Source organism: Ixodes scapularis, unplaced genomic scaffold, assembly GCF_016920785.2.
Source record: "Ixodes scapularis isolate PalLabHiFi unplaced genomic scaffold, ASM1692078v2 PGA_scaffold3__209_contigs__length_174095766, whole genome shotgun sequence".
Classification (NCBI taxonomy): Eukaryota; Metazoa; Arthropoda; class Arachnida; order Ixodida; family Ixodidae; genus Ixodes; species Ixodes scapularis.
The window spans coordinates 106,509,796-106,524,665 of NW_024609868.1; the positions used below are offsets into that span (position 1 = coordinate 106,509,796).

At 46.9% G+C, this 14,870-nt stretch overlaps 1 protein-coding gene across 1 annotated transcript in view; it reads left to right on the forward strand.

The window, feature by feature from the left end:
• Positions 1–14,870, forward strand: part of LOC115313160 (venom metalloproteinase antarease-like TtrivMP_A) — an 89,652-nt gene that overhangs the window by 62,189 nt on the left and 12,593 nt on the right. The gene's annotated exons all lie outside the window — the stretch shown is intronic.

The following is a 14,870-nucleotide window of genomic DNA, read 5'->3' on the forward strand; positions in this document are numbered from 1 at the left end:
CAAAAAGCGTCAGCCGCCGTCCGAGTAGCTGTCGACCACGTAAACCTGCCGCCGCGATCGAGTGTTGTCGTACCCGTAGTGACCGATGCAGCTACACTCGGCGAAGTTGTTCTGGAAGGCAACCTTCAATTTCTCCTGGGAAGAAGAATAGGCGTCACAAGAAGAACGGCTTAACTTCAGGATGGGCGCACTGTGGTCCTTGTGACGAACTTTCGAAATGAAACGCAACACTTCCCAAAAGGTGCAGCCGTTGGCCACGTCGAGGAACTCCGAAGCTCCGCCGAAATCGCCGGTATTACTGACGAATCCTCGCCACCTCAGCAAGACAGTACATCGCCAGCGCAGCTCGACATTGACCCTAAGCTTCCGGGCCCGAAACGACGACAGCTAATTAACCTTCTCGCCGAATACCATGACTGCTTTGCGACGTCGTCGAAGGTGCGCCAAACCGCCGTTGCGAATCACTGCATCGTTACCGAGGACGACGCCCGCCCGATGCACCGATCGCCGTACTGAGTTTCCCTAAAAGAAAGGAAGGTCATCCCAGAGCAAGTGCAAGAAATGCTGAACGACGACATAATCCAGCCTTCAAGCAGTCCGTGGGCCTCTCCAGTCGTGCCGGTTAAGAAGAAGGACGGAACGCTTAGGCTCTGCGTGGACTGCCGGCAGTACAAAGGTTGCATTTGTGCCAGTGACAGGCGATATGTTCGCAAAACATTTTTAATCGTCGACTTTATTCACAACGTATGATTATAGCGTGTTCGTGTGTGAAAGATGGCATTGCAGGGCTTCTCTTGTGTCTTCATTGTTTAACATAGTGTACTCAACTCGAATATTAGAGTATATTCCACCGTAAAAGCGCAGTCAGTGCCTTGAAGACTAGGCCTACAAAGACGCACATGCTGAAAGTGGAATTCAATGCGCTTTATTAGAGTTTATTCGCTGAAAGCACGACCATTTTAAAACTACGAACGCTGTGAGCCCAAGCGGGGTATTTAGGAAAAGAGGGCAAAGGTGGGGGAGGGGGCCTTTTTTTAAGCCGCCCGAGGGTGATTTTCTTAAGGAGAAAAATACACGTACCCAGAGTCGAATAAGGCATCTTGCCGCCTGTCACAGTCGCCCCCGACTGGAGGTTAGAGGCGCGATTCCCCCTTAAAGGGGTACTCCACCGATTTTTTGAGCTACCTTAACTAACTATATTTTCTGACTCCCCGGCCTTTACTCTCTCCGGTATGCTATTTAGAATCGCGAAATTCATAATAGATATTGTGAAATCGGCAAATGAAAATGATCCAAAAACCAACATTCAAATATTCGCGCACTTTTCAGTACCGTGACGTCAGTGGCAGGCAGACCTGCCAGTCAAGCAAGCAGCCAAAAAAATAGAATATGCCAATCATTTGCTCCGTGCTGGAGCGCGGGTACTGCAGCGAGCTTCCCAAGCATTCATTTGACACCATGAAACTGCTTCGAATCAGTTTAAAACAAAATCTACAGCCCAAAAATTGAACCCCTGCCTTCCACTGACGTCACTTTTTCATTGTTGCCAGTAGAGACTTCGAGCGTGAAAAACACGGCGAGGACCAAAACTGTAAATTCAATAACTTTGAAAAAAAACAATATTTTGACCCAATATTTGGGATACTATTTTCTCGATATTTGTTGGTTAGTTTAGCAAAATTTCAAGCAAATCGGAGACAATGAAAAAAACAGTGGAGTATCCCTTTAATGGTTCGCCCGCCGGCCTTCTACAGGGACTGTGGACGACATTTAATTTTGTTAAGACCGGTCAGCTCGAGCGGTTGGCGCGTGTGCCCAAGTCGGGGAAGAAGGGAATGAGCTCAGGCGGACACAGGGGGTTTAAACAATAAACAGTATATTTACCTGCAAAATAAAAAAAATATAAATATAAATTTCAAGGTTCTGCGCATAGGCAAGCAACACACAACAAAGAGAAAACACTGAGGTTCCACACGGAACTTCACTCAATAATAAAATCAAAAGAAACAATAAAGAAAACGGTCGCCGCGCTACAGCGACTTCAGAGTTGAAAAAACTACATACACAATATTTACAAAGTTTGAACAGGCGGCGCGCATCAGCAATACTAACGTTGTAACAGAACACATATTATGAAAGAAAAAACAAAACTACGGACGGAGAGCATATGAGATAACACGTCCGTAAAAATTAAGTCCGAAGTGTATGGACGAGTCTAACTCAACATTGGCGTCGAAGGAGCATCGTGGGGCTTTCGTCGGTGGTGAACTAGCAGGAAGGCGGCGGCATTGACAATCAAGAGGCCTCAGAAGGTTTCACGTCACCGGACCGCCATTCTCGCCGGCTTCACTCCGCAACCACGAACGCCTTGTTCGCTTGACGACCCAAAAAACCTATCCCAAAACCATCGGCTCTCCAAGGAAACCGTCCCTCTACACGGCGGCGAAGGCAACACCGGGGGAAGGAAAAGAAGAAAAAACAAAGCCGGGTTTCGTCTTCCCGTTTGTGGTGCCGCAGCGGGGGACGGCTTGAGCGCCGTTCACATATATGCGACCGAGTACGACCGAGAGAGACCAGACCGGTCTTTAAGCCTTTTGCGACTTCTTAGAACCGGATGCGCTGCAGCGCATCAGGTCTAAGTGTGCCGAAGTGTCCCGTCGACACACTTTGGCACACTTTGTACGTGGTCCAAAGTATGCCGACAGGAAAAGCATTGCAACGGTTAAGACATAGTATCAGGAAGTCTTTATATAACGATTTGACCTTTTCTACTTTCCTACCTGAATTAAATCTTGTTTCTACTTCGGTTCAGTTCAACAGCACACCTTCTTTTTCTGTGTTTCTTAAGTGTGGGTAGTTACCGGTTGTATTATAAATACCTGCACTGATAACATAATAGTATGGGAGGTATACCTTAGAGGACACTAAGCCATAAATGATCATGGTACGTGAGCATGAAAGAACGGAATAAGAAGATATAAGAAATAGAGAGACATGTTACGTGTCTGAGACGGCAAGTGAGGGGGTCACTTTTGCATGTTTTTTTTATTTTTTTTATTGTGTTTATGCTATGCTAGTGTAAACTGTTTCAATTGCTTCACTAGTAGAGACTCTGTTTTTTTTATATGTAATAAACTAATCAATATCTAAGTGACCAATTTAGTCTGTATTAAATTATTAATGGCTTGATTTCAAAGGTCCGATTTCTATTTAGAAATTATTTTAGTGTCGACCGCCCTGTGCATGTGAAGTTTATATTTTACACTTTCTTCGCCCTTTTTCGTTTACCATATCCACTGATCACGTGCTCTCTTGTCTGAACATGGTCTCTAGAAAGACTGGCTAGTCTCCCGTTCGAACGCCTCTCTCCACGCAGCGAGATGGCAGCACCGTAGATGAAATTCCAGGCGACGCTGCGAGCAATCAGCGTGCTATTGTAGCGGCTACCTTCCTCACTGACTACCTTCTTCAGTCTCAACAAGTTTACTGAGAAAAGCATTGTTGACTTCTCGGCCTTTTTATCAAAGACATATTTTACTTTGTTAGGCTCTGAGGTTCATGCACTCGCAATAACAGCAAGCACACTGAAGTTCTTCAGCCTACTGCTTTTCCGGCTTTACACCAACGCAATGAACAACGAGAGGACAGCAAGGCGAGAATAGCTAAGGCTTTTAAAGGCCAGGAACTGTAAATAATTCATCTGCGAAGTGCTCATTTGCTTGTGTCTGTAGTATTTCCTCCAAATTGCATTTGAGGCTTGGTAACTGCTAAATTATTGCGCGCGGATTGGTCGCATATCGCCCCAAAGCGCTTTCATTCCGCACATTGAAGAGCCCAGCCTAACTGTGGTACTGCCCAGGCTAAATTTCTCATCTACAGCGAAGACTCCAGACGTCCAATGGGGCTGACTAAGGCCACATATGACTGACTAGCTTTCGCCGTGTAACAAACAAACAAAACCAACTACCCCTGAGAAAAAAAAGGTATAACACAAAAACCTGGAAGGCAGTTGAAGTGCCTCTTTTATTTATGAACTTCTTGCCGCACTAAACTCCAAATCACGCCGATTCTTTCTCACCGTCGTTTCATGCAAAACGCCCTTCAAGATTCCGAGTTGACTTTACACAGCTCCGCATTGCGACTGATCTATTTGGTCTTGTCAAGGCGGTACAAGAAACGCTGGTTGAGTATTCTTTCGTCTGAATTTCTAGAGAATTATGCAATTTATTATCTAAAGGTATTCCTTTAAAAAATGTCTAGGGTCCCGGCAAACCAATGCGGATTGAGATTGCGTCTCTGATTAATTTGTTAGTTAAATTGCCGTTATATTAAACAGCCCCCCCCCCCCTCCCACCCACCAAAAAACACGCTTGACCCGTCAATCCGCCCTTGACAATGCATTTGGGTTTTTGTCGTTTGATTGGCCTCATCGCCTTATAGCGCTGGTTGCATTCTATGATTAAGTGACGTGCAGGCCACCTCTGAGCTAGTGAAAACTACTCTAAAATAGTTAGAAATATGATGCAGCGCCATCATTCCGGTGGAAGTTGTAAATGTTACTTGATGATACTAATCCAAATGTTGCGTGTTGTCATCAAGCAGATAACCCTGTTTATTGTTGGTACGCACCAAGCCCAGGTTATATTTGGAGGGGCTCGAGAGAATAAACTGAGAATTCACCTGCCACCGATCGGCATGGTTGTTTTCCTGCTCGTAGCGCACACTGCGCGCTCGGCTGTGCGACAGACAACAAATAGTAACAGTGGCCACGAGGTGAACACAAGCAATGACGGGAACAAACAGGCCACTGCAGCAATGGCAGATGCGACGACGTCGAATGCGTTTCAGGTCCACCAATTCTACAAAACAACTAATAAGTGGGAAACATTATATTCGTGTTGAAGCGTAGATGGTGGAAGTAAAACTACAGAGGATAAGAGGCAACGAGTATTGTCGGTGGCAGCGTTAAGGGCCGCCCACACTAGCGAGAAAACGCGCCCGGCGCGCCGATAAATCGGTTAAGCGGGAAGATAAAGGGCGTGTCTCTGCACGCGCTCGTGGCGCTGACTGTGCTTCGGTGACATTTTGTTACTTGCCGCGATCGGCGTGCCACGCGCGTTTTCTCGCTAGTGTGGGCGGCCCTTAAGGCTCCCGGTGTGATGATATGGGGAACAAGGGATGATAAAAACGACTCACGTGAAAACTGTGAGTTAGTCTAAGCAAAGGACGAGGAAAAAGACGCTGTAACGTGGTAAAGATGAGAATAACTCGAAGACGAAGAGTGCAACGCAAGAGATAGATATAATGAAAAAACGAAGACGACGACAGGAAGGAAAGATGACACACGCTCGTGATACGTGAGAGAAGGGTGGGCACGACACGGAACCCGGCTCGACAGCGGTGGTCCCTGCAGCCACGAAAGAGCCCGCACGGACGAGTCGAGGCCGCAGAGCTTTTCCCAAGCTTGCTGGGTAACCACCGCCTGAGCCTAGCGAGCCTGCCGAGCATTTCCAGGACAAGACTAACTCCATGCCAACGCCGACGTGCAACACCGTGCCGTAAGCGGATTCGTCGAACTGAACTTTGTATATATATATATCTCCACATCGTTTTCTTTTTCTAACTTCTTTTTCGTACGACTGTAAAAAAATATCTTCCTCCTTATATTCACCGCTCCGGAATTCCAAGTCCCTTTAACTATTTTTTTTTCTTCATAATCGGGCGTCCGCGACAGGACTCTCTCCTTTTAACATCTTTTAGAGAGCAGATTTCCAGACGGTGCTGTAAAAATAATTACAGTGTGAATCCAGATAAATTGCTATCAGTCGGGAGAAAGCTGTGGTATGCGGGAATAGAACTCCGCGAATGGGTCGAAAAAAAATAGTCAGACAGAAAGAAGAATTGGTCAGGATGAGAGGAGATGCAAGAGAGGCAGCTAAGGAGGCGCACAAGACTTCTGACAGAGACGCTCGCAGATTCCAACAAGAACAGGCGGTGCTGCAGATGCGTCTTCAGTTGTGAGGAAACAACCGTTCACCTCGAGATGCGAATCCGGAGGATACTGGCAGTGGAGAAAACCCAGGGAGGAAAACATGTTATCGTAGCCATCGTAAATTTATCCCATCGTTTAATGACAAAAGGGGCGACCTAGATGCTTACATCCGACGTTTAGAGTGAGTGGCGACCAGTCAGGAATGGTTGCAAGAAAAGTGGGCGATGCCTTTAAGTCTTTGCCTCACCAGTGAGGCCTTAACAATCGTCGGAAGGATGACACCCGGAGAGTCGTTGGACTATTCAAAATTAAAGCTTAGCCTGCTTCAGCGGTTTCGCTACACACAGAAGGTTACGGGAAAAAGTTCGGCCAAAAACAAGCCAGAAGAGGCAGAGACCAGAAGACAATTTGCAGCTCGGCTCCTCGGTTATTTCGACCGATGGCTTGAGACGGGTGGCACCATTAAGACATTCGAAGGGCTCAGAGATCGCACCGTCGCAGAGCAGTTCTTAAGAAAATGTAGCACAAAACTGTCTATATGTTTGAAGGAAAGAGAGTTCAAAACATTCGAGAGTTTGGCGGTAAGTGCGGACCACTTTTTGGAAGCGCAGGGCCAAACTAGCTTGCCTAGCTCGAAAGAAGGGGATCTAAGCCGTAAGAGTGGAGGTCGTAATAAAGGGGGTAGTCGACTGAAAGTTCACCCCAAGGGAGTGAGTCGATGTTTCCACTGCAACAAGCCGGGACATAAAGCCGCAGAATGCTGGACCAGTTCCCGAGCTCAACACGAATCCGCGAGCTGGAGGAGCGGCAAGCCAGGGCACAAATCAGATGCATGTAACTGTAAGCCAGAATATAAAAGTAGCAAGCCTCCTCAGGCATCCTGTATGTGAAGAATCGCTGACAGTGAAAATCTAGAAGAGACATACATCGTACTGAGAAACGGAGAACAGATACCGATTGTAAATGCGGCACTCGGAAAGGCTCCACAGTTACCGGTAGATAATATGCCAGTAATGAAGGGAGACGTGTGTGGTCGTCAGGTCACCGTACTGAGAGACAGTGGCTACAACACGGTTGTGGTAAAAAGAGATTTGGTTCCAGATGATAAGTTAACTGGCGTTTGTAGTCCGGTTTTCCTTCTTGATAGAACTGTAAAGTACCTGCCACAGGCAGAGATAGAAGTGAGAACTCCGTATTTAACGGGCAGTCTAACAGACAAGTGCATGGACAACCCGTTGTTCGATTTGCTGTTGGGAAATGTTCATGTGGTGAGAGGAAGTGGTGATCCCGATGAGGAATGGAATGACAAGGGAAGACTAAGCGGGTCTGTACTGAACGAAGAGAGACAAATATCCAACGGGACGTCAGGGAAAAGTGAGACTGAAGAAGGACTCGTATTTAACGAGAAAGGAAAAGAAGGCTCTGACGTCTTGGAGCCCGAGATTAATTCTGCGGGAGCGATGGAGGGCCCCACAGGAATTGACCTCAAAAAGTTAAAACTGTCGCAGCGTAATGACGAATCATTGAAGAAGTGCTTTGCTGCCGCTGGCAAAAAGTATATCGGGAAAATCACACAAGTATGAATTCGTGTTGCGTAACGAAATCCTCAACAGGAGGTAAAAGACGATGACACACAAGCAAGGGGAACAACTGGTTGTTCCATAGATTTCCGAACCATCGTACTGAAATTGGCGCACGAAGGGATCATGTCCGGACATCAGGGAATTAAGAAGACCACTGAACGCATCCAGGAAGAGTTCTACCGGCCTGGACTCGCAATGGACATCAAGCAATTCATGAAGTCGTGCGACATGTGCCAGAGAACTATTCCTAAGCAAATGGTGCCGAGAGCACCCCTCGGAACCATGCCAATCATCGACACTTCCTTGCGAAGAGTCGGCATTGACATCGTCGGACCTATCGCGAGCAGTTCAGAGACGGGGAACCGGTATATACTGACAATAGTTGACTTCGCTACCAGATACCCAGATGCTGTCGCTCTGAAAAGCATCGACACAGTAGAGGTAGCGGAGGGCCTACTGCAAATGTTTTTCCGAGTAGGCCTGCCGCGAGAAATCGTCAGTGACCGGGGATCATGCTTCACGTCGGCTCTCATGAAGGAGATCAGTCGCCTATTGTCGCTCAGACTGCTGACGACCGCCCCCTACCATCCAATGTGTAATGGAGTGATTGAACAAGTTAATGGGACTTTAAAACAAATGATCGAGACAATGTGCCAGGAGAAACCGCGATGCTGGGTTAGATATCTTACCCCGTCTCTTTTCGCATACAGGGAAGCGCCGCAGAGCAGCCTGTGGTTCTCGCCGCTTGACCTTCTTTATGGAAGGTATGTTCGCGGTCCTATGGCGGTTCTGAGGGAACTCTAGACCAACGAGAACATCGACCCTGAGACCAAGACAACCTAAGAATATATGGTTGATCTGTGCAAGAGGCTCGAAGCGACCTGTCAAGCCGCTTACGAGGAACTCAAGGCCCAACGGACACAAAAGGAACACTACGACCAGATAAGTCGAGCGCGCCAACTACGAGAAGGGGACAGAGTACTGGTCTTGTTACCGACAGACAAAAAACAAGTTGGTTCCACAATAGAAGGATCCATTCCGGGTAGATGAGAAGTTGAATGACGTGGATTACGTCATAGACCTTGGTCAGAAAACGATCTTGTTTCACATTAATATTTTGAACAGAAATGAGGAGAGAGAAGTTCTTGGAGCTCCCAGGCAAGTGTTGGCTGGTATTGCTGCGGAAGAGGCTCCCGAAGAACAGGAGGTCCCTCATGTAGGTCTTCACAAGCTTCAAGACCACAAGGACGTGCAGTTCTCAGAAGAGATTACCGAGTTCCAAATTAACGATGCAAGGAAGGTGCTGGAAGAGTTCTAAGGCGTATTTTCAGATTTTCCAGGTCCAACCAGGCTCGTAAAATGCCAGTTGAAACTGAAGACAGATACGCCAATCCAAATGTGGCATTACCCCATTCCTTTTGCGCTATAGGAAGAGGTAGAAAAAAAAGATAGAGGTAATGTTACTCCAAGGGCTATCAAGAAGTGAGATTCGGCCTACAACTCCCCCGTAGTGGTAGTAAGGAAGGAAGATAAATCGACACGGTTACGCATAAATTTCCGCCAACTGTAAAAGGTTCTGGAAACTGATTGCGAACCAACTCCTCGAGTCGACATGATGTTCGCTGAACTAAGCACTAAACGATACTTTTCTAAATTTGACTTCGCCAATGGGATATTGGCAAGTACCAATGGCTGAAGGATCGGAAGATGCGACCGCTTTTTCAACAATGTCGGGACTGTATCGGTTCAGGTTTATGCCGTTCGGCATAAAAACAGCCCCAGCTGTATTCACACGATTAGTGAGAACAATTCTCGAAGGTGTGCCAAACGTACATACATCACTAATTCGACGACGTCCTGATCTCAACCGGCACTTGGGAGGAGCAAATGAGGGCAGTGAGAATATTCTTGACTAAGGTGAGGGAAGCTGGACTCATCGTGAAGCCAAAGAAAACAGAGATCGGGTTCTCAAGAATAACTTTTCTTGGCCACAAAGCCGGACAGGGACTTTCGAGCCCCTAACAGAGACGCTGGATAAAATTCAAGGCGCAACAAGACCAAAGACTAAAACAGAAGTCAGATCCTTCCTGGGCCTAACCGGCTATAGCCGGTAATTGTTACCCAATTATGCCGAGACAACGCTCTCTCTGACGAAGCTGACAAGGAGAAGAGCGGCCAACAAGGTTATCTGGGAGGAAAGACAGGAGACAGCTTTCGAGCTGCTGAAGAAACTCCTCTCCAATAAGCCAATTTTGAAATGTCCAGATCTGTCGAAGGAGCTTATTTTAAGAACAGACGCGTCGGAAAGGTGTCCGGGCGCCGTACTAATGCAAGAACACGAAGGGGTCCTATATCCGGTTGCGTCTGCAAGCCAAAAGTTACTACCACGAGAAGTCGCCTATTCCACCATTGAGCGTGAATGCCTAGCCCTTGTGTGGGCAGTGCAAACATTTCACATAGTCTTGTTTGGCAAGCGCTTCACTGTACAGAGCGACCACCAGCCGCTTGAATACATTCACTCTGCTAGGCATCTGAATCGCGTGAAAAAGACTTATTGAGATGGAGTTTCTTACTTGCCGAGTACGATTTTAAAGTGACGAAAATTAGTGTCTGCCAGGACGTTCGAGCTGACTATTTAAGTCTTATGTAATGCGCCCATAGCAGTGACTAGTTTTGTATTGGGGGAAAGTAATAGTTTACCTACGTATAAAACACACTTCGTCATTGTCGTGTGTTGGTAACAATTGTTTTGTTTTTACTACACGTCTTATTTCTTCTGCTTAAAAAGTTTGGTAAACAATTGTCTTGAAAGGGGGTAATTCTGATGGTGTGGGGGAACCAGGGACGATAAAAACGACGCACGTGAAAACTGAGTTAGACTAAGCAAAGGACGAGGAAGAAGACGCTGTGGGCGTGGTGAAGTTGGGGAAAACTTGAAAACGAAGAGCGCAAGGCATGAGATGGATATAATGAAAAAACAAAGACGACGACGGGAAGGGAAGATGACACACGCTCGTGATACGTGAGAGAAGGGCGGGCACGACACGGAACCCGGTTGGACAGCGGCAGAGCCGTATATTGGGAGAGTTTGGCCAGTGGGTGTGTCGACGAAGGCGCCGGAGAGGAGAAAAGTAAATGAAAGGGAGGAGAGCGCCGAAGGAGCGAGAGAGAGAAAGAAGGGAGCAGAGAGGAGACGACCGCCATTTTTGAGCAACGCTGTCGGAGACTGCTCGGAGAAGAGCACTGCTGAGGCTACGCGTCGTCTGCTACGGGCCGACTTCTTTTTTGCCTGAATAAAAGTTTGCGGCCATACGCCGAAACATCTTCATTTATTAGCTTTTTAACCCACAGAGGAATAACAGAATGTCATATTCTTGCCAGAGCCAGCGATATATAAGGCAATAATCGAGATTTAGATGCCGATCCCACGCATTCCGCCGGGAGAATGATCGAAGATGGTGGCCCTCCCCACTTAGGTGGGAGCAGCCGGGAGTTCACGCGCATGCGCTCATGCCTCTCGCTCTACGCCGCTTGCTGATTGGCTCACTTGGGAGGAGAGCGTTACGGCGGCGAGATCATAGACTGACCAAACTTTCCCGATATACGGCTCTGGACAGCGGTAGTCCCTGCAGCCAAGAAAGAGCCCGGACAGACGAGTCCAGGCCCGTGGAGCTTTTACTTAAGCTTGCTGGGAAACCTCCGCCTGTGCCTAGCGGGCCTGCCGAGCATTTCCAGGACAAGACTAACGCCATGCCAACGCCGACGTGCAACACCGTGACGTAAGCGGATTCGTCGAACTGACCTTTGTGTATATATCCACACCGTTTTCTTCTTCTAACTTATTTTTCATACGACTGTAAATAATGTCTATCTTCTTATATTTACTACTCAGGAATTTCCAGTCCCTTTAATTATTTTTTTATCACACCCGGACGATTGATGTTCTAAGTATATAGTATGCACCTCGAAAGATTAACGACCTAACATACGGAAAGTTTCGGTACCTTCTCAAAAAACTGCAGCAAAATATTAAGTTGGGCTAGTTGGTCTTTGATCTGAACTGAACGCCTAAAAAATGGAGACAAAAGGAAGAGACAACACGTTGGCGTATTCGCAACTGAAAGTTTAATTTGAAAACGCACGCATTTATTTACGGTTCGTGACACAGCACGTAAATTACCCTTGACCCAGTACTACTGCAAAACCAAAATTCTTTGTCAAAAGGGCCAATGATGCCTTGCTTACACACTTGCTTTTTCCTTTCGTTTTTGTTTCAAAAGTTTTCTGTATCTCTCTTTTTTTTTTTTTTTCCTGTCTTCCGAGTATCTTAATCACCGAAAAAGTGGAGTGCAATCACATCTTTACAACCCCGCTCAAAGAGAGCTGTGCTGCATACAACTCGGCCCACTCCCAACTGGTAAAAATAGGCATTACAACTTCCGGTCTCGGATCCTCTTTGACGAAATCAAGCCTTTGTCAAATAGCAAACAGCCTCCAGAGACAGGTCGACCGACACTTAAGTGCGGCGTTCCCCCACCAGATGTTGAATTACGTTGCAGAAGACCTAAGAAAGAAGCTCATCGGCTCCGAGAAAGACACCCGAGAGCGCTTGAGGAAAAGGCCGGCATTCATTCCTTACATACATGTTTTATGTCACAACATAAAAAAAAAAAAAAAGAAAAACGTTGCTGAACGCTATGATGCCTCAGTAGTTTTTTGTACTCTAAAGAAGTTATCTGGTTTGTGCCGAAAAATAACTGCCCCTCTTTTGGGGAGCGAGGGCTGCAGGAAAAAGCACAAAAGCAAATTTGTGGAATGCTCCACGTGTGTGGTGTATAAAATTCAACTTTCATGCGGTCGCTTTGACGTGAACCAAACTGGGTGGTGCGTTAATGATCGCGTAAGGGAGCATGCCGCTGCCAGTAAACAGTCACCCTCAGGCCACTTAGCAGTGCATTGTAATAAATGTGATTGCCTTCCTCTTTTTTCGGACAGTAAGATCCTCAGAACGCATAGTAATAAAACAACAAGAGTGATGCAGGAAGCCTTTGAAATAAAAACAAGCGACACAACAGAGTGTGTCAGCGGGCCATCATTAACCCTTCCTAATGAGGAATTTGTATTTTTGCAGAAAGAGTTGGGGCAAGAAAGATTGACATGCTGCGTCACGAATCTTATACAAGTGTGTGTTTTCAAATTAAACTTTCAGTTGCGAGTACGCCAACATGTTGCATCTTTTCCATCTTGTCCATGTTTTTTAGGCGCTATGTTCAGATGGTCTCAAAAAACACTACGCTCCCTGACAAAATGAAATTCGCGCAAAGTTACTAATTGTTCACTCGTCAACAGCAAGAAAAGGAATCAGTACAAGTTTTCATTGTTGTACTGCGAAGAACAGCTTGCTCTTACAAGTGCATTTTCAACGTCAGCCTAGACTGAAGGCTAAACGACCTTACTATTTGTGTAGTGTGGAATCAGACGGTTCAGCGGCAGTTATTATCAAAGCGAGATATAACACGGCAAGAGCCTGAAGATTTGTCGGTCGCGGCCGAGGTAGCCACCAAAGAGGTGAAGAATATGAAAGAGAACAAGGTGAGGAACGAAGCGGAGTTACACAGAATGTCGTGAATGTCAGCTGATCAAGAAAGAAGATGAATGCGAGCGGTGGGGGAATAGAGCATTTACGGGATGCGTGCCGCCGCAAGTTTGCAAAGTGCTTCAGATGCGACCGACAAGGGGATTTTGCAAAAAAAGTGCGGAGATAAAAACAAAAATTCCGACAACCGGACAACGGAACACAGCGGTTGCAGCCATAGCGGAAGCAGAAAGGGAAGCAGTGGATTTGTCTTTTGTGCACGTGGTGCACTCCCGTAAAAAGGCAAAGCTCAAGCGTTTTGTCGAGTGACCAAGTGCTCGACTTGCATCGGCGCCGGCAATTTTACAAAGACAAATGGAGAACATGCTGGCAAGTCTGGATAGAGTACAGGTGTACTTACACGATGTTCTGGTAGTGGAGCAACAGGGAGCAAGGATCTTAAGGTGGATGCTACGGCGTTTCCTTTCATGGAAACGCCGCGGTGTGCTCTACTGGGGACGAAGCCTCGTGATCCCGACCAAGGCCCGCCAGGAGATGATGAGTCTGCAACACGAATACCACCAGGGGGTCATAGCCATGAAGAGGAAGGCTCGGTTATCGTTTTAGTGGCCCGGACTTGACAGTGAGGTGGAACTACACAGCAGAAGCTGTCAAGGCTGCACACAAGCCGCCCCGATGCCTCCCAAGTGCTCACCGATTTGATTGGCTAGAAACAAAAGAAAGGTGACCAGAGCGCAAAGTTATTTTGAAGGGCACATTGATGACAAAATGCGGTTAATTGTCATTGACTCACACTCAATGTGGACGGAAGCTTTTATTACGCGAACCGCTAATGCCGAAGTGACTATGTAGCAACTTTGAAAACCGTTTAGCGGATTTAGACTCCCAAGAAGCCTCATTTCAGTTATCGGTCCCTTCTTTATTAGCCAGCCCTCCGGAAATGTTGTAAAACAAAAACAATATATACCACCTACGCTGTGCACCATATCACCCCCAATCTAACGGGCCAGCTGAACGCGCGGTTAGACCGATAAAGAACCACCTAGAAAGGATAAAAAATGAAGATTTGGAACAGAGGCTGGAAACAATTCCTAATCAACTATCGCAGGACACGCCATCCTTGAAGCAAATTCCCGGGGGAACTTCTTTTAGGGTACCGAATTCTGCCACGCTTAGATATGTGTGTACCATCACGCCAGTGTTTTACGACAAAATGGAGGAAGAAGGAGAATCCGGGGACCTCAAAGCTGAAGTATGGGTCGGAAACTTTGGTAAACGCGAAAAATGGTCAACCGGCACAGTCACGTAGCAACCTAGGCTCAGTGACGCTAGTAATTGACAAACCAGGAAGAACGGTTTGTCGACATCGGGACCAGGTTCACTCAGGACGAGGCCCGGTGGAAACCTAGGGGGTCAGCTAGGACGGCTCGATAGGCTTTCTAACCTCGAGCCGGGGGCAATCACAAGCGGACACAGATTCGGCAAGGCAGCCAGAGGCTCCAGACGCCGGCGGTCAAGAACTACCAACAATACCTTTGTTGTCGCGAACCCGTAGCCCAATCTAATGATTTTAATATTAAAAGAAGGAATGTTTCAGCGTCATCGTCCCGGTGGAAACCGTCAATCTTACTTGCTGTTGCTGATACCAATTCAAATGTTACTTGTTATCAAGCAGATCACCCCGCTCACCGTTATTACG